This window comes from Meles meles, chromosome 9 (genome assembly GCF_922984935.1).
Source record: "Meles meles chromosome 9, mMelMel3.1 paternal haplotype, whole genome shotgun sequence".
Classification (NCBI taxonomy): domain Eukaryota; kingdom Metazoa; phylum Chordata; class Mammalia; order Carnivora; family Mustelidae; genus Meles; species Meles meles.
Genome location: NC_060074.1, coordinates 4,907,057 through 4,934,829, shown reverse-complemented (window position 1 = coordinate 4,934,829; position 27,773 = coordinate 4,907,057). Strand labels below are relative to the sequence as shown.

The 27,773-nt window shown below is 40.5% G+C and overlaps 1 protein-coding gene across 1 annotated transcript in view; it reads left to right on the top strand.

Annotated features, from left to right (window-relative positions):
• Window positions 1–27,773, top strand: part of TMEFF2 (transmembrane protein with EGF like and two follistatin like domains 2) — a 226,160-nt gene that overhangs the window by 22,588 nt on the left and 175,799 nt on the right. The gene's annotated exons all lie outside the window — the stretch shown is intronic.

The window sequence follows — 27,773 nt, the reverse complement described above, 5'->3', positions numbered from 1 at the left end:
GGGATCATATTCTACAGGACGATTTCCTCCTGTCCCCTCATTGGTCTAAATACCTCTCATCAATTCTACCTTGTATCCTCAACCTCATTCACTGAAATAATCTGTTTCTGTATTTGCCTAGAGATAATTATGATTAATGCCCGATACACAGGCCAGAAGACCTGGTGCTTAGTAGGACCTCATTAAATGTTTGTTCAGCTGAACTAAGGCGCTGGCACCAACGGCAAAAAGGTGTGCTTGAATTTCAAAATGTTTTCATTCACATTACAAGCTACTGATCAAATTATTTGAAATCTGAAATAAAAGTTGAATGTGAAGGGCTTTGTGTGCTAACATAACTGTAGAACTATTTTAATTTCATAGAAGAGAACTGAAAAACAACAAACAAAAAAAAAATCAGAGCATAACTAATCCCATCAAGGATAGGCAAGAAGATGATATTCACAAACCTAAACAAGCTTCAAAAAAAACCCCATGTATATATCCAAGACCCCAAGAAAATCAAGATAATCAGAGAGGAGTCTAGCAAAAATAGGCTGCAAGCTTAATCTGAAAGGTTTTTTGCCTTCATCTTTTCTTTATTTTGTGAAAAGAATGATTGATAACTAGTATATCAACTTGTTCACTTGTGATTCTCCTAAAAGTGGTGTGCGGAGAAAAAAAAAATTGAAGTTATTTTAAGATTCTAGTTAGTTAGTTTGTAGGTAATTGAGGTAATTTTACCCTATGTGAATACTTTATTTCACATCCGAATTACTTATTAAAATACTGAATGACTCTGGCCAGAGAATAGAATCAATTGGAAAGCCATTCGATGCCTTCATTTATTTGACACTGAACCAGTGAGAAAAGCCTATCTTTTCTAAGTCTGCAAGGAGTTACAATGATTATCCCACGTAAAATGTACTTTAGCATCAAGGAATATTACTTGCAAAATAAAACACTGGATACCAGTTCCTTTCATCCAGAAACTGTCTTGACCTCATGAAATAAGGGAGCAGAACCCCATGAACTTCAGCTGTTATGAAATTCGGAACAGTCTAAGGGAGAGGAATGCAGAGCCCCCGTGTGATGCCGTGGGCTTCTAGAGCGATGATTTTAGAGTATAAAGTCAAGTCACTACCAGCAGAGTTCCATAGAACTGTGCCCGGCATGTAGTAGGTGCTTGATAAATATTGGATCAAATAATGGACGGATAAATGAACTGACAGGGCAATATCAACTCATACAATAGCAATTAACAGACACATATGTGCATAGAGTCCACTCTTCTCCTCCCCAGTAAGTGCTAACTGTGCCCCTCAACTTGCTTAGATTAGGCGTTAGAAACGCCAGAAGAGACATGATTCCTTACGAAATGAGGAGAGAGCGATTCTGTGTTCTGAGTCACAGCCCTCACCCCACCATTTTCCATTCCTTCTCTTCCCCCCCGTCAATGAAATTGGAGCGATGTGGTAATGCCGTGCTCAGATATAAAAGAAGATATTTGTGGGAGATAAAAAGAAGAGTTTGGAGAAACAAGAAAGGAGAGCAGTCTGATGAGAGAGAAAAGGAATTTCAATGCAAAATGTCAGAAGAAAGGAGAAAGCAGTGATGTTTAATGTTTTTTAGAAATAGAGTTTCAGTGTCCAATTAGGAAACAAAACGTGGGACTTTAAGTGGCATCAGGGTTGGGTAGACTCTTGTTTTTGTCATGTTCTAACTCTTAACATTTCTGTCCACTGCTAGCCCATATAATATTTACTCATTAAATGCACTTCCCCTCTCAATTGTTTCTATACCCCTAACGCATTTGTTTTTAGAAAACCAGGAAAAATGTGTCCCAGATCTAGAAGTTCTTCTTAATTCTACCACACATACACATTTCCCCACCATCTAAATTAGCATTTAATGCTGCCAGGACATATTTTATTCAGAAAAAATCGGTTTCATTCTTGCCAGACAGGACAAAGATTGAAATCATAATTTAATACGGCTGAGTAATAGTGCTGACAACCTTCCCCTCCCTGGCGCTTTTGAGAGTGTGTTCTGTGGAGCTCGAAGGGTTCAGCATGCCCTTATACCAGAGGGTACCCAGGTAAGTGAGATTGGGTAATGCTGTATATTTTCACTCCTTTTGAAGAGTGACATATAGGATGACCAGCTTGTTTCCATTTGCCGAAGACTTTTCCAGTTTTAGCACAGAAAATTCAGCAAACTCCTCACTTCTGCTAAAACTGAAGCCATTGCTTACCTTAGCCACATGTGAAAGACTGAAAAAATCTTCCAGTAAGAAGCGTGTGACATTTTGTTGAAACAGTGCTTTTCAAGAATACCTGACCATGAAACACATTTCTTAAACAAAGATATTAAAAATCAGGGGAGCCTGGGTGGCTCCGTCAGTTAAGCGTCAGACTCTATTTCGGCTCAGGTCATGATCTGAGGGTTGGGTCCAACCCCCCCATGGGATTCCTGCTAAGGGTGAAGCCTGGTTTAGTTCTCCCTCTGGTCTTCCCCCACCCCCACTCATGCATGCACATACTCTCTAAATAAATAAATAACAAAAAAGATGAAAAATCAAAGGAGGGACACCTGGGTGGCTCAGTGGGTTAAGCATCTGACTTCGGCTCAGGTCATGATCTTGTGGTCCTCACATGGAGCCCACATCAGGCTCCCAGCTCAGCAGGGAGGCTGCTTCTCCCTCTCCTTCTGCCCTTCCCCCTGCTCATGCTGTCTCTTTATCTCTCTCTCTCTCTCAAATAAATAAAAAATCTTAAAAAAAATCAAAGGAATTCACAATCTATGATTCATACTTTGAACTCCAAATCATTGGCTTAATGAATTTATGAAAGGGACTCCATTATGTATAATGATATAGTTGGTTTGACAAAGACTTTTTTTTTCTAATCCAAAGATATTTTTCTAACTTTTTCTAAGTAGTTTTTAGCTCTAAATAGCTGAGAATTAAAAAGTACTATTATTGACATTTCTAGCACACTGTATTTACTGGTAATGCTGAGGGAGCATTTCTTTTGACAAAGTCTCTAATTTTTTTATGCCTGGAACAAGGCCAAGCAGAAGAAAAACGCAATAGTTGCATACTACTCCCTGCGCTTCCTGGGAGTGATGAGGAAGAGATGGAAAGTGCTTCACATAGGGCATGAGTTTTAGGTATATGCTGCTTCCAGATTGAGTAACTACGGAAACACTGATAAAGACACATCCGCTAATTTACGAATATGTATGTGTCTATAATTACATGAGCCACTAACGCTCCTCTGGCTAATCTTCCCCAGTCGTTGATAAACCCAGTGTTTAACACTCCGAAGACTAATTCGTATTTTTATTAAGAAACTGATAATGAATGCCTCCTCCGTGTCAGGTATTTCACAACCATACAGTAAATACCTGCTATAACTCTTCCAGAAAGACGTATCATCTCTATTTTCCTGATGAAGAAAAGAAAAGGCACAAAGACTGAGTCACTTGTCAAGGACCATGTGGTTCGGGGCACAGCCAGGTTTAAAGTCAAGCCCCTGGTGTCCAGTTTTTCCCACACATCCGTTGTTTCGTGTGCAGTCTGCCGTATATTTTAAAGTCTGGGATTTAAATTTAAAAATCGCAGTCCTTTACGTAGAAATATATTAAACATTTATTAATTTGATTGAAAGGCGAGTGTTGCTGTTAAGTAGGAATTTTGCACAGATCAGAGGAACATCTATGCTATTTGTGTCGTGTGATGGGACATCGGCGTATTAGTCCCTTATGCGTGTGTGTGTGCACACGTGCATGCACACACAGATTTTTTTATTGAAACCATTTGTTCCACGTGTCTTTGATACTATAGTACTTATCCCTGTGTGACATCGCGTATTCTCTTGGTACCGGTAAGAGAGCACGATGCTATTAGACGTCCTGCCAGCCGTGTTGTAGATGCTTGAAATATAGAAAAGTCCCTGTTAACATGAAGCTTAATTCTAAAGGGAAGAAAGAGACATAAAGTAAGCAAGTAAATAGATAAGAACATTTCATTCCGTTTAATAAAGTAAAACAACGGGATGTAATACAACGGGATGTAATACAAAGCGATTGGGTTGTGTGGGAAGAGAGAGATTTGCACTGAACTCCTGAATTTTAGAAAAGAAATGTGCTCTAAGAATCGGAGGCAGGGCATGTGGAGCAAAGAGGGAGTGAATGTCAATGTTCCAAGGGCGATCTTAGTGCAATCCAGAGACAGAAAGAAACTACGTGTAGCTTGAGCCCAGGGACTGAGCAGGAGAATGGTAGAAGTAGAGAGCACTAAGGAATTGGATTTTACTCACAGTGTCAGGGGAAGCCTGAGAAAGGGAGTCATATAATCTGCCTTATTTTTAAAAGGCTGTTCTCTGCCGTGTGGAGATTGTGTTGTAGATGAGATAAGAGAGGAAAAGAAACCAGGGGAAAAGATTATTTTGGAAGGACAAGTAAAGCTGACCTCGACCTGACCAGGGGAGTGGCAGCAGGGACAGCGAGACGGTGACAGTTCATGGGCGTCCCCCATCTACTGCAGTCATTTTTCAGTCCTTTCTGTACCACCAGGGGGAGGAGCAAACATGTTGTATTCCTGTGTAGAGAAGGATCTGGAACGGAGGAGGGAAACAGAGTCTCATGACCTCACTTTGTAGTCCTCAAGTCCTCCATTCACATTCAGCATGAATGAGGATGGAGTTTACTTCCAGGACATGAAAATATTTCATAGAAAGTATCACTAAAAAAAATAAATAAATAAAAATAAAAATAAGTAATGAAAAGCCCATGCATTGGGCTTATTATACTCATTTAAGGCAATTTTCTCCGACTTCACGAGGGAAACAGATTGATGTACTTTTGGGATTTCAACCCGGGGTTTTTCAAATAAAGCTTTCATAGATTAATGTTTTTGTTTTGCTTTTACCATTTTTAATTTATACCACTTAAGCATCACCAGTGGTATGGCAGTAAAAGGTAAAATATAAAAATAGAGAGCTCTATAATTTGGCCTTTAAATGGCTTTACGTATTTATATTCTATGTAGGATATGTAACAGATTGTGATAACAGAATCCAATATAATCAAATTGCAGCCTTACGAATATAGCAAATATCATGAAACAGCTCCCTTCTGCTGACTCAAAGAGTGGGAGTTCCGTTTCTTTCATTCTGCTTTTCTGCAGCCGCTTATCACCAGCAGCACCTTCGGGCGGTTCTCCTGCTCTGTCACTGCGGGTGGTCCCACCGTAGCGCATTTACCTGTATTTGCTGGGACTCTCACATGTAATTTTTCCCCCTCTGGAGACGACTAATTTGAGTGGCTTGAAATATAAAACTTATGACTTCCCCCTTGAGTTTCCCAGTTCACACGGCTGTATATTAGAAATGTTGGAAATATTAGGTAGATTTTGTTGAAATTCCATGGTGCTACCCCATTTTTCTCCAAAGCCTGTAGCCTCTCACGTGTGCCGTTAGAGGGGAACATTTCACATGTGCTGTTAGAGGGATATAGAAACGCCACTGCAGTTAAACCCTGCTTGTTAGGGGCGCCTGGGTGGCTCAGTGGGTTAAGCGTCTGCCTTCAGCTCAGGTCGTGATCTCGGGATTGGAGCCGGGCGTGGGATTCAATCCCGAGATCATGACCTGAGCTGAAGGCAGACAGCTTCTCCCTCTCCCGTTGCTGCTCTGCCTGGTTGTGCTCTCTTGCTCTCTTGCTCTCTCTCTCTCTCTCTCTCGCAAAATAAGTAAAGTCTTCAAACAAACAAACAAAACCAAACAACAGCAAAATATCTCTGCTTACTGACATTTTGGAAAGCAGATGAGAACACCAGAGCACCCAGAGAGTGACAGTCATTTAATTCACCCTCCTAACCCGGTCCAGTCGTGGTGGAGACTTGCAGGAGCAGTCAGTATTTGTAAAGATGTCTTTCGCATATTCCTTTCACAGAGGTTATTTTAGAGTGAGTATAGTTGTTTTTCTGTTTTGCTGGTTTTTGTTTTTTGTTTTATTTTGTTTTGTTTTTGTTTTTTGTTTTAACTTGTTTAACTCCTCCTCCTCTTGGACATTTGATTGCAAATCTGTTTTTCCCTGGACCTGGCGGGCATGGTCCCTTAACCGGGTTCATGACGTGGGAACAGCCTTGTACCAGTAGGGGGAGCTCAGACCTTGCCTATCCTGTGGGTTGTTGAACAGTTACTTGTAGGTTTGGGCGCTTAGTTAGGATAGAGATGTTTTAATTCTCAAGCCAACGGAGATTATGGATTGGAATAAAAAGTGATTTGCTCCGGTTGAAAAGTTAAAGTTTGCTGAAGTTGTAAATCTCGACTCCAGTAAAAGTTTAGGTGGCTTTGGTTAATGAAACTGTTATTTTGTGGTTGGATGTTCTCGGAGGGCTGAAATGAGAAACCTTTAAAGGATGTTGAAAGATTTCTTCTTTGGCGCGTGTCATCAAGTGACTCTCCTCTGTAAATAACAGACACGGCCCCTGCCTTCAGGGGTTTCTGTTGGTTTGTGACTCTGAGTCAACATCAGCGCAGCAGGTCACAGAGGAAGTAGCGATGGACATTGGGTTGACTGGACACAGCTTACACGCTTCAGCGTGTTTTTCCACGTAAAAGTCTCCTAAATAAGTTTGCTTTTGGGCTCCACTGGTGTGAAATATTATCTGAGACCCTGGGATCACTATTAGCTGACTTTTACCCAAACCAGTAAGGGTGCGGAGCCTGGAGCGTCCTCCCCTTCTTTTTTATTCTTCAAGGTTTTATGACCTTTGAGTTGTCAGCATCCTTCAATGTCCTCTGTAATTTTCTAAAATTTCTGATATGGTGTACCTTGAGTGTCTCGTGCCGAATGTAGTTTTTCTTCTCTCCTGGCGTGGAATGTGTTCACAGGAAACGTTCATTTCTTACACTTTATTGAGCACCCATTAATGCCACCCTGAATGAGAGACCCGAGATTCAAAGACAAAAATGAACAAGACTGGTTTCTGCCCACAACGAGCTCGCGGTCTGGGCAATCCCCCCTCCACGTGTGCCGGGGGAAGAAGGGCTCCAGAGCCTTCCTTCTTCATCAGGAGGGCACAGCGGTCTCCGAACTAGTCCGAATGTGTGACTTTCCGATGCTTTCTCACTCAGGCCACTTGACTGATTGCGTCCATGATGCGTAATAAATGGGGACGTCTTTGAACTTGAAAGCGTACAATGCGCGCCTGCGATTGGAATTTACCTATGTAATCACTTCTGCCGTGTAATTTTCGTCCCCAAACACGTGCTGTTTCATAGGTAGAACCGGTGTGGGAACGGCGGTGAGGAAGTGGCAGGACAGGGGGCAGCAGAGAGCAGTGGGAGGGGAAAAGGAAGCGGAGACTGGAGACTGGACTGCGGGAAATGTTCCTGGGCGTTGGCTCCGGTTTCCTCAGGGCCAGCTCTGCAATTGTCTAGCAATTTTCTAGCGATGAAATAGCTGTCCTGTGTTGGGTAAACCGTTAGCATGGCAGAGTGATGGCCCTAAGCTGGATTCTCAGACTTAAATAGCTCTTTGGCTCCCACAAAGCAAAGCTCTTTTTTCCTGTCTCCCCTCAAAACAGACTTTCTCCGGCTGTCAGAGTTACTACTGTGTATTGTTCCCGCTTCAATGCTTAATTGCCACGGCATCCTTGCTGCTACAACGCCTTTTTCCCTATTCTTCCCACATTTCTTTTTCCACGCATCTTACTTCTCCTGACTTGAATTTACCCGAAAAAGCTATTCTATGAAGCCCGGCGGTCCTGCATGAGCAGACGGACCACGGCCACGTGCGGAGGCTCTTACGTCGTGAGACGGGTGAGGCTTCAACTCCAGGCCTCTCCAGGCCTCGTCCATAACTGTGCGACTGTAATGTTGTCCTGCTTTGTCTCTAAAGAAGTTCCACTAAGTGGGATAGGCTCAGGCTCTACAGAAACTTGGCTCCGTCCCTGCCCGTGAGTGTCAATATTCAGATCTTTGGCTCACTTTCCAGTTGCTCTGTTGTGCTGTTGTGGTGCTGGTTTTGTGGTTTCGTAGGTAGCATGTGATGGTGCTGGGTCTTTTCTTAATGAATATTTTCAGTTTATTTATTTTTCTCCCAAACAACTTCTTAGTCCAGATTGTGTCAGAGGAAAAGTTTCTAATGACATTTCACGGATTTTTCAACTATTCTTATAAAATGTGGTATTTGAATCTCTAATACTAGATCTTATAATATAGATAGTATATGAATGTATTCAATAAAATGCACATTTGAACTAAACCGAACGGTGATATACAACATTAATATGATTCCTCCAGAGACTCAAATTTCAGGCTCTGCAGTGACTTTGAAACCAGGCTCCTTGTGAAAGAAATCCCTACCCCTCTCCCCCACAGAGAACACATAGTTGGCCCACCTCAGAGGTTGAAGACTCTTAAAATTTTAGAAGGCAGTTCCAACAAGGCGCCCCCTTCCTAGGCAGTAATATCACAGTGGAATTTTCCCTCAGCGTACTAAACCTCTGGCAACCATAAATTCTGTCTGCCTCGTTGCTGAAGCGAATGGTGACCCATTAATTCTCAGTGCCCCTGTTACTTTACATCGTTAGCTCTGGTCTCAGATAAAACTGAAGTTCAAGTCCGTGGTTTAGACTTTCAGGTCTAGAACTCATCTGATTTTTATTCCTTAATGATTTTTATTCCTTAATTCAACATTTTATGGATCATGCTCTTGTTCTGGGGATATAGATGTGAAAAAGAAACAACAATCGTGTTAACATGGCAGTGATCTTTAGTGGAGTCGGGCAATGAGGTGGGGGATATTGAAGGATGGGGAAAGGCTTTTTAATGATCTGTAGCATTTCCTTGAGGCAGATCTACACACTTCCAATATCAAGCAGTTAGAGTAGGCCATTGCTCAAAGGGACTCCTATGACATTTCTTTGTACCAAATTTTATTACGTGTTGGGTCCAAGGGGTTGAGCTATACAATGGCAGTAAGCTGAACATGAAGTCATTAAAAATTAAGTTTTATGTTATTTTTGTGTGTGTCATGAGAGGTAGCAGAAGTAGCACCTTCAGTCCCAGAATCACAGCTTCGTCCTAAAGCTGAGTCATGGCGAACTAAAGGGGCCATGTTTTAATGAACCAGTCTGGTTACTGCAGCTCATCCACGCTCTGCAGCAGACTGCCTAGGGAACAGGAGACAATCTGTTTTTCAAGTGATGAATTAGTCCCTGATGCTATTCTTCTTTCTTGACTCCCCTCACAAGACTCTCTGCTCTGTTCCCCTTCGAACTCACACTGCCTTGGGGGTTTTCCTTAACGACAAATAATAGGAGTACAAAACAATCTCAGTTATTGTGGTTGCAATTCCCCATTTGGCATTTGTTAACAAATAGGAAGCACCAAATATTTATTATGTATTTACTGTGTTTCCAGCACAGTGGGGTTAGGAAGGAATCATTATAAGACATTCTCTTCTCCTTGAGGGGGAGCTCATAGTCCTCTAGGAGAGTGAAAACATACATATGTGAAATAGACCAAAATGCATGATGTATAGTAATCATTTAGAAAGGAACGATTGATCCAATGGTAGGGAGAACCTCAGAAAGGAGATAGGACATAAACTTTGAAGAAGAGTTTGGGTTTTGAATAATTTGGCATTTGGGGGGTCATTTTCCAATTTATGTTTTTTTTTTTTTAATTCACAAACTAACCATTTCCTATTGACAAATGGATAATGAAAAATTATTTTTATTCCTGGTTTCAGATGATCATTTTATGAATAGTTTTAGTTATTTTTAACATTATATTTGTTTATTTTAGAGAGAGAAAGTGAACGTGGTAGGGGGAGGGGCAAAGGGGGAGGAAGAGGAAAGAAGCTGTCTCCGTGACTCTGTGCGGGGCGCAGGGGCCGGCCTGGGGCTCCCGTCAGGACCCTGAGATCATGACCTGAGCCAAAACAAGTCGGACACTTAACCGACTGAGCCACCCAGGCGCCCCAGTTTTATTGTTTTAGCTCCAGGAGAAAATTCATACTAGAGGTACTCATGTGCTAAGTAATAAATTTCAGTGTCAGGGAACCTTACTAGAGACAAAAAGATACGAAAAATTAGCAATTTCCAGTCTTACCATTGTAACCATAGATAATTTTCATGACTTGTGATATTCTGATATAAATATTTTAAGATAGATTTTGAATATATTATCTTCCACTGAGTACCATGTAGTATTATTTTGAAACTATATGAATAGTGCCAACTATTAATGCCATGTAATGTACTTTAATGTACTTTACTGATGGTTAAAATGTTTGGCTAGTGTTAGATCTGTCTAGTTTTCACATTAAAAATAATAACTTTAGATTTAAAATTTTTGACACACAATATATTAGAGCTATAATGGTCAAAACATATGCAAATAAGGATTGTCCTTCAAATTTGATCCTTCATGAAAATATAATTCACAGTTGAACAATAATAATTCCAACAGCCATTGGATTTTCTGAGTCTGTGTTTCTTTCTTTTGTAGAGAGCCATTTTACAACAGCACAATTTCCCTTACATTATTATGAAATCTAATTAAAACAAAAACGGTATTGCCCTGCTTGACCATCCTCCTCATCCGTTCCTGGGACAAACATTTGCCTGGTCCCCGTACACTCTATGTTGCAGGCACTGTGCCAGAAAGGTATGGATCCTGCCTCTTAGGAGCTTTGTTAGTACAAGAGGACAAGCAAGAGTTCGGCAAATGAACAAAAAGAGCCATTTGAGATAAAGGAAATGGCATGTAAAGTATGGAACAGCATGGCATTTTCAAGGAACAGCAGATGACTTGGCATGACTTGAACATAAAACGCAAGGAGAGGAAAGGTGCACATGATGATGAAAATGTTATTCTAAGCCAGGCAGTGAAATATTTTTTAGGACTTTGCGTTATCAAAGATTTTATCTGTCCTTTTTGTCATAGTCTAGAAGAAAGTTCTAGTAAGCTGCTGAGGGATACTTTTACTAAAATTTGGGAGATTCAGGGCAGGAAAAACCACTGGTACAGATAAGTCTAGAAGCGTAGCAGGTGGCATCAAGGTGATGTCTACTTTTTGTAAGCCAATTATTTCCCCTTTTTAACCACAGAAGCTACTGAAACTCAACTTTTGTGTGTTTTTATTGTTTTGGTACTTAAAATACGTTATCCTATTTATTTTATACAACAACCGAAGTAATAGACATTCATCTCTCCATTTTACAGATGGGAAAACTAACGCTCAGGGAAAAAAAAATTGTCCAAGATTTCCAGGTTACTATGAGACAAAATCAAGATTCAAGGGTAGTTCTGTTTGACCCCAGGTTTAATGCCTGAGACTGTGCTGCTACGTTCCCTTGCCCGGGCCTCATCCATGCCGTATCGGAATGTGAACGTTCTCTGTTGTGTAGAAAAGTTAAATCGTTCATCAAAATGTCCCAAGAGTTAGATAGGAAATGTTGGCATTGACCTCCCTAAGTCACCGTATTCATATTAAACCTTCTGGAAATTACCAGAGAGAGAATTTTATAGCTGTCTTATCTTTGGTTTCTCTACAAACTGTATCTTGGTCCATTAATTCTCAAACTTGTTTAAAGAACTAGTGGGACGTCCCTACATGAGACAGAGCTCTCAAGTGTGACCTTAAAAAACCTCTCTCGATCTCAGTTTCTCATCCCTGAAATGGTTTGGACTAACAATCCCAGTGGTCCCTTTGCTTGGCCTCGGGATTCTGCACACACGCCCAAATAAACGGCATTTGATTCTATAGATCCAGTAAGAGCTGGCACCAGGTGAGAGCCCTTTAAGTGTAATTATTTATAAATGCCACATCCAGAATCAGACTTGAGAACCGTGATGTTGTTGATTTTTAAGCACTCTCGTGGCCTGCGTGTACTTCTGGCATATGTAGGATTTGTTACCTGCGATACGTGCAGTTTATAAACAGAAAGTTGTTCTTTAAAAACAAAGTACCAGTGTATTTAATACTTAAATCAATAGAAGCAAAATAATCAGGGATGCCTACCGGTAACATTGCAGACTGTTCGTGATCGTGAGAGGCAGTGGGGTGGAGGGTTAAGGAGGCGGGCTTAGTCGGTGACCAGTGGTGACTTTACATACTTTCATTGCTGCCACTTCCCAGCTGTGGAACTTTAAGCAAGTGAATCCCACACTTGGGGTCTTCATTTTCTTACCCGCAGAATAGTTTCTGCTTTGCAGAGTCTCCATGAGGACTCGGTGTGCTGTGGATGCGTCGTGCCCAGGTCAGAGCCCGGCCCCCAGGAACACTCGTGAAATGCTGCTAGCATTTTGGATGACACATCATTTATTTGATACAATAAATACATCATTTGTTTCATACACTATAGAATGAGTGTATGAAATAAAAACACTAAAGGTCAACTCCAAGAGAACGGGGGTTCTCGTCCTTTCTTTCTTAGCTGCATCCTCACTGCCAACCTAAGTGCCCGGCTCGGATGAGGTGTTCAGGAGATACTTGTTGAAGGAAAGAAGAGGTCGGGAGTCCATGGGGTTGAAGGTTTTCTTGTCCTGTTGGTTCTCAAATTTCCTCTGTATTTTAATGTTTCTGTATCAAATGCATCATCCCAGAGGTTATAAATCATATAACATAACAAGTGCTCATGGCTTCAGTCTCTAGTCCAATGTCCATTCCAGTTTCTTTGTGATATTGCAAGCAGAGATATCTGGAAATCTCAGATATCACAGAAACAGTGACTAGGCTTCATCTTTAAAAAACAAAACAGAACGAAAATCAGCCCTCTACTTATTTAGACATTGCATGGCGTGGCCGGCAGTGCTGCAACAGTAGCTGTACTGACTCAGCCGTCGCAGTCGCTACTTGGGCAGCTGCTGGGGAGCACGGCCAACTCCCTCGGATGGTTTTAAACTGATTTCAGAGAGAAAAACAGCCTAGGAACTCCAATAATGCTGATAAGCCACCCTCCCTTGTTCAATCAGAAGCTATGCCCTGGAACCACAGATTCCAACGGCAAGAATCCTGCCCCTCTGGATACAAGTCCGTGCTATCTTAAATCCTCTACGTTTGATGTAAATCATACACACAGTGTCAGTTTTAGTAACAATATTTCAGAATTATAGTTATGTATCCAAGTGCTTATAGGATTTTCAGAATTTTTGTATCATTTTATTTAAAAAACCTGCTTTCAGGACATCAGAATGGCTCAGTTGGTTGAGCATCTGAATCTTGGTCTCAGCTCAGGTCTTATCTCAGGGTTGTGAGTTCAAGCCCTGCACTGGGTTCCACAGTGAGCACAGAGTCTACTTAAAAAAAAAAAAAAATGCTTTCTCCTCTTTATTCTTTCCCACATAGATACTGTTTCCAAGTCACTGTTGATCTGCCAGAATGACAGGGACAATTGCTTTAGTTAATGAAACTAAATCACTCCCCCAGTAGACTCAAAGTCAAAAACATGTTCCTATTTAAGGTGCCTTCCAGCTTTTTCGTGTTTTAGTATTTCAGTGTTGTCTAAATGATTTTATTGGAAGCAGAAGCTTTGAAAACAAAGAGTTATGTATAATACCAAAATCTAATACTTATCGTCCGGTGGGATACATTGGCCAATAAGAGAAACTTCAGCTTTTGTTACAGGAAGAGCTATAGATACCCAACTTAATGTTTCTGGGAAGGCTATGGAAGATTTTGCATAAAGATCTCATGGGCTTTCTGGGAGGAAAAAGACAAAATAAATAAATAACCCTCTTCCAAAGCCATTCTTCTAAGAGGCAATATTAGCAAAACCTGTCAGACTGGAGGAAGATGCTTCCCAAAGAAGAGGGTGACAAGTGCAGGGGAGCCTTTAGCATCAGCTGCTCGCAGAAGGTGGCTGCGGTGTCCCCAGCCGCCTGAGGGCACCCCGTGTTTCACTAGGCTGTAGAGGTGGAATCCAGCGGAGCCAACCCTCTAGAAACCGCTGAAGCAGTCTCCAGACAAGACGGAGAAGACCGCATAGCTGCTCTGAGCAACATGGAGGCACACAGAATTTAGACAGACGATTCAGGAGAGATGCTGCTTTGCTCCTTGCGGCAAAACAAGGACACACATGATGAAGGTGAAATGATACAGTTTATTAATTTGAGTTGATACAAAGCTTTGTCTGTGGGTCTCGTAGGAGACAGAGGCATCAAAGTCGTTTCTAAATAGAAACTCTCGACTATTCTTGATCTGTGGAATTTGAGGAGTGACTATTAGTCATGTCTAAGAAGTCTGAAGTTCCATGCTCGTTGTGCTAATGCGTGAAGTGTTCATGTTACCGTTATGTTCTGTCCGTCAACCACATCCTCAGTCAGAACCAGCTCTTACTCAGAGCTCTCACCGGCTCTTCCCTGTCTATCCGACATAGCTGCTGCAGGGTCTTAGGTTATTCCGTAACCCCTGTCCCTGCCCAGGCACACCACCGCTTCTCTGTGGGACGAGTCACTGCTGTGTGGCACTGTCCAGTCAGATCCCGTTTCCGTCTAGTCTTAGACTCTGCTCTAACCGAAGGAGCCCAAGAGAACCACTGGAAGCACCCAGGAAATCTTCCCCATTTTCAAAACCAACCATCTCCCTACTGAGAAACCAGCTAATGGAATTAGCGCTGCATTTAATTTCCTCTGCCTTCCCATTTAAGATACAGGCACTGTTCCGTGTTCACTCCCTCCCTCTGCCCCCATGAAAGAATATAAACTGGTTTTGATAAAATTGTATCTAAAAGTGAAAAAGCTGTTTTACGTTTATTTACTGATGGAACCCGTGCCGGCGGTTCTGGTGCCTTCCTGAGCGGCTCCTCATGCATATTTGAGCAGCATCAACACTTTCACCTCTAGTTGGGTGTACAGCATCCCAAGGGTTACAGTGTACATGGGCGTCTGCGGCAGAGCAGCATCTTTCTGAACAGGAAACAAACACCGGAGACACGCCCTAGCATTCATTTTTCATACCACAGGTGTTGATTTCTCCCCTAGGAAATTTAAGACTGGTAAATCAACAGATATTAGCCCTCATGAGTTGTGATCGGTCTTCGGAATGTCAGTTTTCAGTAGTCTAATTAGAACGTCGTATGGTTGGTCAGCCTGCTCAGTAGTTGTTCATGTGTCGTGGTCAGGGCGAGAGTGGACGCTGGCTCCTGCCCGTGGCCCACATCCAGGAACGCACACGAGTGGTGATGCATCAGCACATGACGCCATAAAAAATTGACAGCGCGTCCATACGTTGGCAGATACGACGTGAATACACACCAGGAAAAAGTGTAGCGGAAAAATGAATGCAGAATCATCTGTGAACATTTTTGATTGTTCGAGAACTTAACCATTATTCGGGAATATCATGTTGTATAAAATGCTTTCAAATTATTTACAGGTGTTAGCATTAATGATCATAGGAACACAGGGGCGCGTAGGTGGCTCAGGTTAAGCACCTGACTTTTGGCTCAGGTCACGATCTCAGGGTCGTGCGGTCAGGCTCTGCGTTCAACACGGAGTCTGCTTGAAATCTTTCCCTCCTTCTCTCCTCCTCTGCTTCTCCCCTGCTCAAATGCCGTACACCCTCTGTCTTTCTCTCTCAAATAAAGAGAATCTTTAAAAACTAGGCACAAACACATAATTTGGTTTAGTCTCTACTTTTTTCTCATATCTAAAATGCATTTCTTTTATAAAGGTCTAATGTATCTCTTGAGCAAATAAACTAATTCTTAGACTTATAATATTATAAAGAGCAATACTTTAAATATTTAAATGGAGGCTCTCTACTGAGCACTGAAGAATGTTCTTTAAAAGAACATTGTTATACCATTTAAATAAGATACTAAATTAATATTTTTATGCATAAGATTCTGAATTGTAGAGTTCTAATGGAGACTGACATATGACCAGTTCATTCTGACTGTACAATGCTAATTAATTCACTGAAATAAGATTTTGATTAACTATATTCTAAGGATAGTTGTCTCTGCTTATAAGAATCATTAGACAAGGGACGCCTGGGTGGCTCAGTTGGTTAAGTGACTGCCTTTGGCTCAGGTCATGACCCCAGCATCCTGGAATGGAGTCCCACATTGGACTCTGTGCTCGGCAGGGAGCCTGCTTCTCTCTCTGTCTCTGCCTGCCACTCTGTCTGCCTGTGCTCACTCTCGCTCTCTCTCTCTCTGACAAAAAAAAAAAAAAAAAAAAAAAAATCATTAGACAACAGTTTTCTGTTTTTCTCAACTTTTAATATTTGTGGTTTATAGGTTATTCTGACATAGTTCTTTTGTACATATCAGACAAATGCAATTGTTTGTTAAATAAGCCAGATACCATTAATGGATCAAATGATTCTGCTTATTAAAAATTTCCTTTTTTTTTTTTAAAGATTTTATTTATTTATTTGACAGAGAGAGAGATCACAAGTAGACAGAGAGGCAGGCAGAGAGAGAAGAGGAAGCAGGCTCCCTGCGGAGCAGAGAGCATGATGCGGGGCTCGATCCCAGGACCCTGAGATCATGACCTGAGCCGAAGGCAGTGGCTTAATCCACTGAGCCACCCAGGCGCCCCTAAAAATTTCCTTTTTATTAATTTATGCTCACTTCTACTAAAATATTTGCTGACTGTCGACTATGTGAAAGCACTATACTAGCTACCTTCATAGGTGTTATATTTTGCAATCTTCACACCAACCCTCAAATAAGAAGTTTTGCAGTTGATAAGGGTGACTGTGTTCCCTGAGGCCATTCATTACTTTTACAGCAGCATCAAATCTTTTTGGCATGACTCCTGTATTATATGATGTCTTGGTCTCTTTCTTGCTTAACTATATTCCATGAGGTTAGAAATAATTATAACAGCAATATGGTGCCAAATAATTTAGTGCCATACAAGAGAGAAGGTGGAGATCTCTGATTACAGTGCCTGCTTTAGTCCTTTGAAAATGGTACAGATATGGAAGTGAAGAGACTCTATGGCCAATTATCTTATTTTACTGCAAGCCTTGCATTAGTATTTAACAATATAAAAGACAGCTTTTCACGTCACTCACAGTCACCTCAGTGTCGTCCCGAGCTGGCCAGTATGGATTACTGAGTTATGTATGAGATAAAAATTGGCAGACGTCCTAGTATGCTCAGTTCTTGATTATGCATGAATGCATTCATTATTCTTTTGCGGGTAACACATGTTTCTTTGGATCACCACTCCCTAATTGCTATTATGGGACCTCCAGCCCTCTTCCTCCCTGAACAAATCTTTCCCAACGACTCTAGTGTCCCGTAAAGACATGACTCACAAGAGTCCTGAACAATTACCTTCAGCCAATATGGAACATCTACCAGTTTTCATCCTCTTGTCTGATTCTCATTGGTCATACTGTCCGGACACCAGCTGCAGACCTGCCCAGGAGTACAGCTTCTTCTCACTGGTATTGTCAGTTGTTCATACTACCCCAAGGCCAGAATTTGTAAAAACACATCAAGGTCTTTCTGCAAGAATGGGGAGAATAAGGAGACCATGACATGATGCTCCCTAACAAGTGGCACTTCCAAGCATCAAAGTTTGTGTGAAAACAACTTATTCTTTAGTTTCTAGGTGTACGTCTAGTCTACAGGACAGATCTTTGAAATTAACCTTCAACCTCCAATCATCTCTTCCTTGATTTTTACTAAAATAAAATCTTATGTTTTCTAGTTTCCCCCTATAGTTTCTTTTTTTTCTTTTACTTTATTTTTTTTATTTCTTTTCAGTGTAACAGAATTCATTGTTTATGCACCACACCCAGTGCCCTCCATAATACCCACCACCTGGCTCCCCCAACCTCCCACCTCCCACCCCTTCAAAACCTTCAGATTGTTTTTCAGAGTCCATAGTGTCTCATGGTTCATCTCTCCTTCCAATTTCCCTCAACTCCCTTCTCCTCTCCATCTCCCCATGTCCTCCATGTTATTTGTTATGTTCCACAAATAAGTGAAACCATATGATACTTGACTCTCTCTGCTTGACTTATTTCGCTCAGCATAATCTCCTCCAGTCCCGTCCATGTTGCTACAAAAGTTGGGTATTCATCCTTTCCGATGGAGGCATAATACTCCATAGTGTATTTGGACCACATCTTCCTTATCCATTCGTCCATTGAAGGGCATCTTGGTTCTTTCCACAGTTTGGCGACCGTGGCCATTGCTGCTATGAACATTGGGGTACAGATGGCCCTTCTTTTCACTACATCTGTATCTTTGGGGTAAATGCCCAGTAGTGCAATGGCAGGGTCATAGGGAAGCTCTGTTTCTAATTTCTTAAGAAATCTCCACACTGTTTTCCAAAGTGGCTGCACCAACTTGCATTCCCACCAACAGTGTAAGAGGGTTCTCCTTTCTCCACATCCTCTCCAACACACGTTGTTTCCTGTGTTGTTAATTTTGGCCATTCTAACTGGTGTAAGGTGGTATCTCAATGTGGTTTTAATTTGCATCTCCCTGATGGCTAGTGATGATGAACATTTTTTTATGTGTCTGATAGCCATTTATATGTCTTCACTGGAGAAGTGTCTGTTCATATCTTCTGCCCATTTTTTGATATGATTATCTGTTTTGTGTGTGTTGAGTTTGAGAAGTTCTTTATAGATCCTAGATATCAACCTTTTGTCTGTACTGTCATTTGCAAATATCTTCTTCCATTCCGTGAGTTGCCTCTTTGTTTTGTTGACTGTTTCCTTTGCTGTGCAGAAGCTTTTGATCTTGATCAAGTCCCTAAACTTCATTTTCACTTTTGTTTCCTTTGCCTTTGGAGACATATCTTGAAAGAAGTTGCTGTGGGGATCCCCTATGCTTCTTAATATTTCTAGAGTAGGGTTTCAGATATCTCACAATTAGCATGTAAAAGCAGAATGCTTGGTTTCTCAAAATTGTTCTCCATACTATAGTCATTGTGATCATCTTAAAATCCCACGTGTGTCAGTGGTTGTCAGTGGTTCTTAAATTTTGCTGGACGTCGGAATCACCTGGAGAGCTTTTAAAAATATCAGATGCCTGTGTTCTTAACCTAGGTAACAAGACATCTCTAAGGGAGAAAAACTGAAAGAATGTAATGAATGACCCGCCCCACCTAGAACTTTCTAAAGAGAATTAAAATGTAAATTGCAGTGGTGAACCCTGGGTGTTGTATGTAAGTGATGGATCACTACATCCTGCACGTGAAACTAATATTACACTAACTGGAAGTTAAATAAAAACTTGGAAGAAAAAAAATTATAAACTCCATGTGCTAAATTCGGCGTTTCCTCCAAGGCTATGGAACAGGAGGAGGACTTGTAGCTGAAGACAAAGGAGTGGCTGGCGAGGAGAGGATGAGAGGGAGGCTCTTCCCCCGAATCCCACTTGTTCCCTAAGAAGTTGTAATAGGACTGAGTGTAGAAGGAAATTAGGATGTGTCTGCTGCTTGGACCACTGAGTGCGAGCCCACAAATTGGCTAGAGTGTGGCACACATTAGGGACAAGGACCCAGATCAGAAGACACGAGAACGGTGCAAAGATCTGAGGCTGCAATGAGAGGAGGAAATATTCCCTCTCGGCCTGTCTCAGGGAAGAGATTATGCATTGTAGGATATGCCAGAATCTCCCTGCAAATGATAACTTTGGTTTCTGCTACTTAGATTTGTTTTTTAAACATTGCCAAGAGCCTTCACCTTGACAGCGTTGGGCTAAGCAAGTGTGAATTTTTCCAAGATTCTGAATCAATGTTTAATTAAGACAAATGACACTTCCTACCATGGTTCCTATTCGCAGGGGCACAGCGGACACCTGGCTACCCCTTTTATGCTCTGGTCAGTGTAGGTGGCCATTTCATTGTCAATAATAATTACCATGCATCACTGTCCTTGTTCGTTTATTTTTTTTAGACACACAATTTGGTAGCTGAGTTTCCATTGAGAAAAAAACAAATTTATAAATTTCAAAAAGAGGGTATTTTGTTGATTTGCTCACTAATTAATTTTTTAAAGATTTTATTTATTTATTTGACAGAGAGAGAGAGAGATTACAAGTAGGCAGAGAGGCAGGCAGAGAAAGAGGGGGAAACAGGCTCCCCGCCAAGCAGAGACCCAGATGTGGGATTTGATCCCAGAACGCTGACACCATGACCTGAGCCCAAGGCAGAACCTTAACACACTGAGCCACCCAGGCACCCCAGTAATTAATTTTTTAAACATTTTATTTATTTATTTTAGAGAGCGAGAAGAGGGGAGAAGGAAAGAGAGAGAATCCTAGGGAGACTCTACACTGAGGGCAGATCCAGATGGGGGCTCCATCCCAGGACCCCGAGATCATGAGCTGAGCCGAAATCAAGAGTTTGATGCTCGACCAACTGGACTGCACAGGCGCCCCACTAATTAATTTTTTAAGATTAATTTTTGGTCATATACAAATGAACAAGAGATGTCTAAAAAATCACACATGGAGCTTACTAATATCAGCAGCTGTAAATGGTGAATGGCAACAAAACATTGGTTTCCAGAACTTTACTTATTTCAGGGGCTTTTTAAGTTTTTATCTTAACTCCAGTTAGTTAACATAGTGTTACATGAGTTTCAGATGTACGATATGGTGATTCAGCAATTTGGTTTTCAGAGCTTTAATGGGGTTGCTCTATAAGGGTCTTGTGGAGCAGTCAATACCAAGTAGAGGTGGAACTTCATAAAAGCACCAGAATACTAATTGTAGTTGAATGCTAACCCTGAGGTAACACAGTATTTTGTTTCCATTGGATTTTGTGTTTAGTCGCTTCCTCCGCCAAGAGCCTGTATAAAAGCGCATGATGGCAGGGACACGATGTACCTATTTCTCAGTGGACTGTGTGATTACAACACAATTCACCCCTGGTTACTTACGTTCTTCAGGGTACAGCAGTGTAAGTAAGTATCGCTCTCATTACCGTATGCACTGATTTTGAGTTCCGTTACACGCTGCAAGCGTAGAAGGAACTTCACCAACTAAGCTCTTACTGTGAACTTCGTATCTGGACCGTTTCTCAGCCATCAAAAAAATATATATATAATAATAAGAAACCTCGTTATTTGCAATGACGTGGATGGAGCTGGAAGGCGTTATGCTAAGGGAAATAGGTCAGTGAGAGAAAGATACCATGGGATTTCACTCATATGTGGAATTTAAGAAACCAAACACATGACCATCGGGGGAGGGAAACGCGGGGGGAGCAAACCGTAAGAGACTCTTAACCATAAAGAACCCGCTGAGGGTTGAGGTAGGGAGGAGGGCGGAGACCGGGCTCCCGGGGTGATGGGCACTAAGGAAGCACTTGGGATGAACGCCGAGGGTCATGCGCATGTGAAGAATCACTAAACTCTACTCCCAAACCAGTATTACCCTGTATGTTGCTAACTAGAATTTAAATAAAAATCTGAAGCAAAAAAAATGATATAGAGAAATATGAAAATATTAAAAAATTAGATTCAGTGTGCTTCCAATATTTCCTTCCCATCTTCTCAGCTCAAAGCTCCACTTCTTAAAATATTAAAAACTCCCAGGAGAGTCTTTACGAAGCACTGCTTTCTAATAAAGAAAAAGCCCAAATGAAGCTTGAAAGATGGAACAAGCATGATTTGAGCTTTTTCTCCAGTTCCTCCTTCCTCTCCCTTCACGATGTCTTCTCTCTCGCTCTTGTATACACACCCACTCAGACATATTTTTGGAGGCAGAAGATCACTGCTTGCTTTTTGTGCAAATTCAATTGCAAAAAGAAAAAAATGTTGATGTGAGGCTGAAATTCACTCATCAGACTTACAAGTACTTCTGGAAATCTCTCCCTGAACGCCATCCTGAGCAGCGCAGCTCCCTTCCTCTCGAGGCTCTACAGTGAACCACAGGTCCTCCCAGTCCCCGAAACCCACTGGACAACAGGATGTGAGGGCAAAATTAAAGGCCTGAAAATTGTAGTCACAAAGTGAGTGGTGGATTGTGATTGTGGGGAAATGGGGGGGGGGGAATAAGCCATTCTCTTGTTCCTTCTCTTTTCTCTTTGTGGTTTTCTTGTTGTTCTAAAAAAACTGAAAATGCTGTGGGACTTAGGGACCTCCTGGACATAGAAGATAGTCTAAAAATACATTTGTTTGAAATTTAAAAAAAAATCCACTCTAGAAATTTGTCTTCTTTTGAGGTAATCTCTTACACAAGGCTGCTATAATTTGGCTTTCAACAGTAACGACTAGTTATGCCAAAAACGGATCATAAATAAAGTCTAGACAAATGCAGTGTTTTTATTCCAGAGGCAGCCAGCACACGCTTTGTGTGCCCTGCATTCTCTTGCCGACGAGATTAATTTCGCACTATGCTTTTACTCTGTAATACCTTGGAACAAGACAAATTTAAAATGTGTCCTTTGGCTGTTTGGACTTCCTCCGATCACTCAGTCACTGCAGCATTCTTTAATAATAATGAAGAGTAAACGGCCTTTTTAAAGGCTCCTCTGAGAGTCAGTGACTTACCACACGGCCCCACGTAGGCAAGGAGATCACAGGCAGAGTAATCAGTATCTAGAGATGTTCTTCAATTGTCAAAATTCGGTAACACGTCAAGTGTGGGAAGAAGGACGAGGCAAGGAAACAGAAACCTAGGGGAACCGAAATCTCAAGTTTCTCCGTGGACTGTCGATCAAGTCTACGATTGTAATTTCTTATAACCTCAGCTTCCCCTTCTATGACATTCATATTAGAGTAGAAACTGAAACCTTTCAGATCGAGCACTTTCTCCTGAGAATATAAGTTATATTTGGACAAATAAAATGGCTGCTTTTCCAAATGGAATTGTAACAGGATCTTAAAAATCAGGTTTTTTGTTTTTTTTTTCTTTTTGACTGAACCAAAGTGTCACAGCTGATGAAAGAAACAAAAAGGTCAGTGGAACTTGTCCTTGAAATATAGCCCCAACTGGTAACTCTATCCACAGCTGCAGTGATTGTGAGAAACTTGATGGAGCTTTCCGCTCATTACAAGCAATTCTCCTAAGCGTGATAGACAAGACTTTCTTTAATCGAGGAACAGGCATTACGAATTTTTACGAGTTTATTTGTTCTGGAATTTTTTTCATAATGCAGTCAGTTTATTATATTGAAAGTGTGTATCACAACTGAAGCAGTTTTGTGAAACAGGCGTTAATACAGTACTGTATCTATTTAGTTGCACCTTGCGGATGTAAGGCAAAAAAAGTGAACTACTTACTGCTTGAAAAACACAGGCATTCGGTAACTAATGGCTGTGGTTCTGGAAGTCCCAAAAAATGCTTCCATTGGGTCTCGGTCCAGTGGTTGGAATTGGTTATACTGAGAGACAAGGGTTCATTGAAATGTCAAGATGTAAGCACGATTGTATATTAGTTCTCTTAATGTTCATCGAAAACATGAAGGAAGAGAACGGACATGCAGTATTTGTCATTATAAGCCTTTTAAACTACTGTACGCTACTTGGAGCCCACAGTGTGTACCTGAGTATACGTGGACCCACTGGAATTTGCCTTCATCATGCTGTTGGATATCAGTGCGTATTTTCAATATATGTATACAAGGGTTCCTGCTTGTTTCTGTGACTATTGATGCCAGTGATGCTGGAAAGAGAGATCTTAAAGTTATCGTAAAGATGAAGGGTGGCCCCCAACAGCAGTAGCCTAAAGTGAAATCCTATAGTGATCATTATATCCCCATAGTATCTTCATGATGTCTCTTAATACCTTACTCTGGGTAAAAATAAAACCTTCGTGTTAGGTCCTGAAAATTAAATCTGAAATGCTTATGTTTTCTTTGTTGTGATTAAAGTTCTTCCTTGGAGCTTTCCAAATAAAAAATTCCCGTGCAGCCTCATAGGGCGTCAACACTGCCTAGCTTGCACTAGCCCACAAATAAGGAAAGAGTCGTTTAAGGGTAATCACCAAACCACTAATATGACACTGGGTGGTCTTTTCCCAGTTTCTCGAGCCAGTATTATCCAATACTTTATTGGAAGATTTTTTTTTTTTTAATTTGGAAGAGTTGCTAGAAAATGTGCAATTGAAAAATAATTTACACAGACAGACACACACACAAATTACAGGCTGTCACTATGGGACTCTATAAAGCTTACAAATTCAGAAAATAGGATATTCACATTCTCTCAATGAATCAGAAATGTAACAGTCCACATGACTAAGCAGACACTCGGGAGAAGAGCTTGCAAATCAGGCTGTAGGGAGAATGCTGTCATCAGACTCTAAAAATCTAACATAATTATCACTTAAGGAAAGTCAACGTGGAAAATTAATTAAAATATTTTTAGGCCATTAATTTTTCTAGTTCTCATACTCCTTGCCCTTCCACCACTCCCTGTAATGTTGTAATCTAACCCAATTCAAAAAAACAATATATCAAATGTCAGACTCTAAAAACCAAACCTGGAGTTTCTGTTATTTTTTTTTTCTTCACAATATTTTTATTGGCCAGTAGCCTACCTTCTGACAATAATTTAGTTTTTCCTAACAATAAAAATTTTTAAATTTTCCATAGTTGCTATCAGGATGGCACCTTGTAAAATGGCAAGGGTTCAGTTACTTTGTCTTGTGTGATATTTACATTTTTACAAAGATTCTTTATGGTTATTTTTACATCTTGCCTTAATGAGCTCATTCTTCTGGATGTCTCCGGATAGTAAACACAGAAGCAAACGTACTTTATTTCACTCACCTGCTACTATTGGATGTGAGGGCTTTTCACCTGATGGGTTCACTTACACCACTGAACTACTTTTTAGTTGTTCTCTTCTTCAGAAGGACTCCAATCTTCAGAAGTGGGACACTGAGATAATAGGACACATTTACATGGTACTTGTATACCCTGCTCTCTGTTACAAGTCCTCATGTTAAAACAAAACATTTACTCATTGCAGCAACTCTGAAACAGATGAAAACAGGCATAAAGGAATTTTCCGAGATTGTGCATCTGGTAATTGGCCAAGTTAGGGAGTGAACGTAAGTAAATTGTGTCTAGAATCTGACCTTAGCTAATATTCTAGTCTTCATATAAAAATCTCCTATGTTTTTTCAATTATATATAAGAGATATCCCCAGAAAGATAACATAAGATGAGTGGACATAGTACTTTAAAAATATTAAATTACTTTGGGTGAAAGAGAGAGGAAGTGAGTTGGGGGAAATCGGCGGGGCGGCGGGGGGGGAGACAAACCATGAGAGACTATGGACTTTGAGAAACAACCAGAGGCTTTTGGAGGGGAGGGGTTGGGAAGTTGAGTGAGCCTAGTGGTGGGTATTAAGGAGAGCACGTATTGCATGGAGCACTGGGTGTGGTGCATAAACACTGAATCTTGGAACACTGAAAAAATAAAATAAAAATTTTAAAAAAAGGATCATTTAAAAAAATGTATAAAGCAAGTGTTATTTTATGACTTTAAAGAATAACTATGTTAAAGCCACAAATACAGTTTTCTTTCCAGCTAACCATCCATGAATGTGTATTTCTTTTCACAATAAATCATTTAATCAGTAAAAAAAAAAAATTAAAGATAAATAAATAAAAATAATAAATTATTATTAATTGGAATTGTTCTGATTCCTAGCATAATATAGACTTTTAAAAATGTTACTATCAAGTTCATATAAAAATAAATATCTCATTTTAAATAAAATTATCTTAAAAGTTGGTACTATGGGTTATTGCTTCCCTTTTCAGATAAATATTTTATAGTAAAAATGCATATTTATTTAAAGGTTCATTTGTACAATGTAGAGGACATTCATTAGGTATTTATAGAATATACAAGAGAATCATAGATACATAATTATACACTTTTTAATGAAAATTATTGGTTAAATTAAAATACATTGGTAACTTGCAAAAAATATAAACTCAGATTCCTTGTATTAAATGATGATAATGTTAAATATTGTTAAATAGTTTAATATTCTATGTACTATGCCTCGTACTATTTAACATATACTTTTACATCCTTAGAAAATGGGTTTTGTTCTGTTAAAAATGTTTTTCCGGGGTGCCTGGATGGCACAGTTGGTTAAGTGTTCAACTCAGGGTTTCCACTCAGTTCGCGATCTCAGGGTCCTGAGATAGACCCTGGGGGTTGGGCTCTAGACTTAGTGTGGGGTCTTGCTTAAGACTCTCTCCCTTTCCCGTTGCCCCTCCCCCTTCAAATAAATAAATAAAATATTTAAAGAAATGTTTTCCAGTTTTTCTTAGAGAAAAGGAAAATAGTCCAGAAAATAATATCCATTTGTTTCAAGTATGTCAACTCATAATGATGATTTATGTATGTTATTGCTTTAACTCATTAAAATTTGTATTTTTTTTAAATTCCAGGAAATTTCTGAATCTTAAATTAGTCATTATTGGGCCTTTAATTCCTTTAATCTTTACACCAGAAGAGTGTAAGACTTCACAAAGTCAAGTTGGAAATAATCCCGCATGTGAATATGATATTTAATAGAGAAACTATACCTGTTAAACCACCTATTTTCAACATGTACAAGAGCACTCTTTTCTCTTTGAATAGGTAACATAAAAACTGAATGAAAGCAAAGCAATTCTGCATTTGACCTTACTACATTTAAAGAACCTGTTTAACCTGCTGTCATTCACTTTCTCTCACTCTGGAATGAAACTCCAAGGGTACAACCAGCCTTGGAACACACACGTGCACACGTGGATTTAGCCATTTAACGGTTGCGTACACAGAGGACAGAATCAGAATAAAGAAGTATGGAACAGTCCAGTGCAAATATAGCTGGCTGCGGGATGGGTAAGCAAGAGCTGAGAGTGGCCTCTGCTCTGTTCCACGGTTAGTGAGCCAAGACAGTGGGGTCCTCGGAGGAAACGAAATGGAGTGGGAATAGAAAGACGGACATGTGTAGAGTCAATTTCTAAAAATAAATCTACCTACTTATTCCCCATTATATATATACCATTATCTTATTATCATTCACCTTTGACAATTAGTAAAAATTAATTTTTTCATGCTAATCTTTCTTTTTTTTTTCATGCTAATCTTCCTTAAGATGTATTTTTTTAAAAAGGAGGGTTGGAGCTCCTGGGTGGCTCAGTCAGTCGGGCTTCTGACTCTCGGTTTAGGCTCAGGTCATGATCTCAGGGTTGTGAGAGGAAGCCCCAAGTCTGGCTCTCTGCTCAGCGGGGAGTCTGCTCTAGTTTGCTTTTCCTCTCCCATTGCGGGTCCCGCTGTCACGTGGGCAGGCACACGTGTGCTCTCTCTTTCTCTAAAACAAGGAAATCTTTAAAAAATTAAAACAAAATAAAGAAAAAGGAGGGGAAGTTTTCCCAAGTAATATTTAACAAATGAAATCAGAAAATGAGGAGAGGGAGGGCCTGGGTGGCTCAGTGGGTTAAAGCCTCTGCCTTCGGCTCAGGTCATGATCCCAGGGTCCTGGGATCGAGCCCCACATCAGGCTCTCTGCTCAGCAGGGAGCCTGCTTCCTCCTCTCTCTGTCTGCCTCTCTACCTACTTGTGATCTCTGCTGTCAAATAAATACATAAAATCTTTAAAAAAAAAAAAGAAAATGAGGAGAGTGATGATGATGGTGACAATCTGGGAAGGAGTACAAGCCTTGAATCGGTTTTCTTTGTTTTCCTCAGTGTACTGGAACAGAAATTTAAAACATACAGGAGTTATATGTTTTTCATACCAAATAACCCAGTGTTTATAATTTTGGGTTTTTACATCAGTTGAGGTTTCAAAATAACCCAGTAAGTCAGGCAGTGTTACTTTTAAATATAACT